Source organism: Phocoena sinus, chromosome 5, assembly GCF_008692025.1.
Source record: "Phocoena sinus isolate mPhoSin1 chromosome 5, mPhoSin1.pri, whole genome shotgun sequence".
In the NCBI taxonomy this organism is placed as follows: Eukaryota; Metazoa; Chordata; class Mammalia; order Artiodactyla; family Phocoenidae; genus Phocoena; species Phocoena sinus.
The window spans coordinates 9187137-9190331 of NC_045767.1; the positions used below are offsets into that span (position 1 = coordinate 9187137).

The window sequence follows — 3195 nt, forward strand, 5'->3', positions numbered from 1 at the left end:
ATTCCACCTCTTCAATTTGGGATCATTCCTTGTCTATTCAGGTATTCCACAGATGCAGGGTATATCAAGTTGATTGTGGAGCTTTAATCCGCTGCTTCTGTGGCTGCTGGGAGAGATTTCCCTTTCTCTTCTTTGTTCTCACAGCTCACAGGAGCTCAGCTTTGGATTTGGCCCTGCCTCTGCGTGTAGGTCGCTGGAGGGCGTCTGTTTTTTCGCTCAGACAGGACGGGGTTAAAGGAGCCGCTGATTCGGGGCCTCCGGCTCACTCAGGCCGGGGGTTGGGGGATGGGGGTAGGAGGGGCACTACGTGCGGGGTGGGCCTGCAGCTGCAGAGGCAGCGTGACGTTGCGGCAGAGGCCGGCGTGATGTTGCACCAGCCTGAGACCCGCCGTGCGTACTCCCGGGGAAGTTGTCCCTGGATCCCGGGAACCTGGCAGTGGCGGGCTGCACAGGCTCCGCGGAAGAGGGGTGTGGAGAGTGACCTGTGCTCGCACACAGGCCCTTGGTGGCGGCAGCAGCAGCCTTAGCGTCTCCCGCCCGTCTCTGGGGTCCGCGGTTTTAGCCGCGGCTCGCGCCCGTCTCTGGGGTTTGCGCTTTCAGCCGCGGCTCGCGCCCGTCTCGGGGGCTCGCGCCCTCAGCCGCGGCTCGCGCCCGTCTCTGGGGTTCGCGCTTTTAGCCGCGGCTCGCGCCCTTCTCTGGAGATCCTTTAAGCAGCGCTCTTAAACCCCTCTCCTCGCGCACCAGGAAACAAAGAGGGAAGAAAAAGTCTCTTGCCTCTTCGCCCGGTGCAGGCTTTTCCCCGAACTCCCTCCCGGCTAGTCGTGGTGCACTAACCCCTTCAGGCTATGTTCAAGCCGCCAACCCCAGTCCTCTCCCTGAGCTCCGTCCAAAACCAAAACCCGAGCCTCAGCTCGCAGCCCCACCCGCCCCGGCGGGTGAGCAGACAAGCCACTCGGGCTGGTGAGTGCCGGTCAGCACCGATCGTCTGTGCAGGAATCTCCCCGCTTTGCCCTCCGCACCCGTCGCTGTGCACTACTCCGCGGTCCCGAAACTCCCCCCTCCACCTCCTGCAGTCTCCGCCCGCGGAGGGGCTTCCTAGTGTGTGGAAACTTTTCCTCCTTCACAGCTCCCTCCCACTGGTGCAGGTGCCGTCCTTATTCTTTTGTCTCTGTTTTTTCTTTTGCCCTACCCAGTTACGTGGGGAGTTTCTTGCCTTTTGGGAGGTCTGAGGTCTTCTGCCAGCCTTCAGTAGGAGTTCTGTAGGAGTTGTTCCACGTGTGGATGTATTTCTGGTGTATCCGTGGGGAGGATATCCAACCGCCAAAACTGAGCCCAGCAGCTGGAGCGGCAGTGAGATCCCTGCCGAAAACATGGAAAGGATGAGTGACTCTGCAGATAAGCCCATTGATAATGATGCAGAAGGGGTCTGGAGCCCCGACATTGAGCAGTGCTTTCAGGAAGCCTTGGCTATGTATCCACCATGTGGGAAGAGGAAAATCATCTTATCAGATGAAGGCAAGATGTATGGTAGGAATGAATTTATAGCCAGATACATCAGACCCATGACCGGGAAGACGAGGACCAGAAAACAGGTGTCTAGTCATATACAGTTCTTAGCAAGAAAGAAAGTTCGAGAAATTCAAGCCGCCATTAAAGTGTCACATTCTAGTCACATTCAGGTTCTTGCCAGAAGGAAATCTTGTGATTTTCATTCCAAGCTAAAGGATCAGACTGCAAAGGATAAGGCTCTGCAGCACATGGCCGCCATGTCCTCAGCCCAGATTGTATCAGCCACTGCCATTCACAGCAAGCTGGGGCTGCCAGGGATTCCACGCCCCACCTTCCCAGGGGCGTCGGGGTTCTGGCCGGGAATGATGCAAACAGGACAGCCTGGATCCTCGCAAGACGTCAAGCCCTTCGTGCAGCAGGCCTACCCCATCCAGCCAGCGGTCACAGCCCCCATTCCGGGGTTTGAGCCTGCGTCAGCCCCAGCTCCCTCGGTCCCAGCCTAGCAGGCCCGCTCCATTGGCACAACCAAACTCCGCCTGGTGGAGTTCTCAGCTTTCCTCAAACAGCAGCGAGACCCAGACTCGTACAACAAACACCTATTCGTGCACATTGGGCATGCCAACCATTCTTACAGTGACCCATTGCTCTAACCAGTGGACATTCGTCAGATTTATGACAAATTTCCTGAAAAGAAAGGCGTCTTAAAGGAACTGTTTGGAAAGGGCCTTCAAAATGCCGCCTTCCTCGTAAAATTCTGGGCTGATTTAAACTGCAGTATTCAAGATGATGCCGGGGCTTTTTACGGCGTGACGAGTCAGTATGAGAGTTCTGAGAATATGACAGTCACCTGTTCCACCAAAGTTTGCTTCTTTGGGAAGCAAGTAGTAGAAAAAAGTAGAGACAGAATATGCAAGGTTTGAGAATGGCCGATTTGTATACCAAATAAATCGGTCCCTGATGTGTGAATATATGATCAGTTTCATCCACAAGCTCAAACACTTACCAGAGAAATATATGATGAACAGTGTTTTGAAAAACTTCACAGTTTTATTGGTGGTAACAAACAGGGATACACAAGAAACTCTCCTGTGCATGGCCTGTGTATTTGAAGTTTCAAAGAGTGAACATGGAGCACAGCATCACATTTACAGGCTTGTAAATGACTAGCCATGGTTATTTATATATATAGATATCTGTATATACACACACACTCTCTCCATGATTGAACGACTGACTGTAAACCTCACCACGCAGGGATGCTGCCCTGGCCCTGAGGTCACCCCAACTTTTCTAAATCCTGTTTGAGCGAAGTCATTTTTTCATGTGTTCATACTCGTTGTAGCTGTGAAGTTCTGGTACCGTTGTAAAAAGAGAAATCAAGTTGTTTCTGTGTGTTATTCAGATCCACAGCCCACAGTTCCTCAGAAAGTTGAACCTTAAGAACCCAAGTCTCTGTTTGCAGAGACCTGTTTCTCGTTGTGGTAGAAAAAAAAATTGACAGAGCATTTACCATTGGACATTTACTGCCTTTATACAAATGTATTAAGTGTTGTTTTTATTCAACATAAAAATCTTGTTTTAAGATACAAGTGAAAATAATCTTTAAATATAAATGTAAATTAGTACACAAAACTAAGAATCTTTAGACTTATCTTTGTAACAAATTAGGGTGGAAGTTATGAAAGA

At 51.3% G+C, this 3195-nt stretch overlaps 1 pseudogene; it reads left to right on the forward strand.

Moving 5' to 3' along the window:
- Window positions 1-1355: 1355 nt before the first annotated feature.
- Window positions 1356-2699, forward strand: LOC116754364 (annotated as a pseudogene).
- The last annotated feature ends 496 nt before the right edge of the window (window positions 2700-3195 follow it).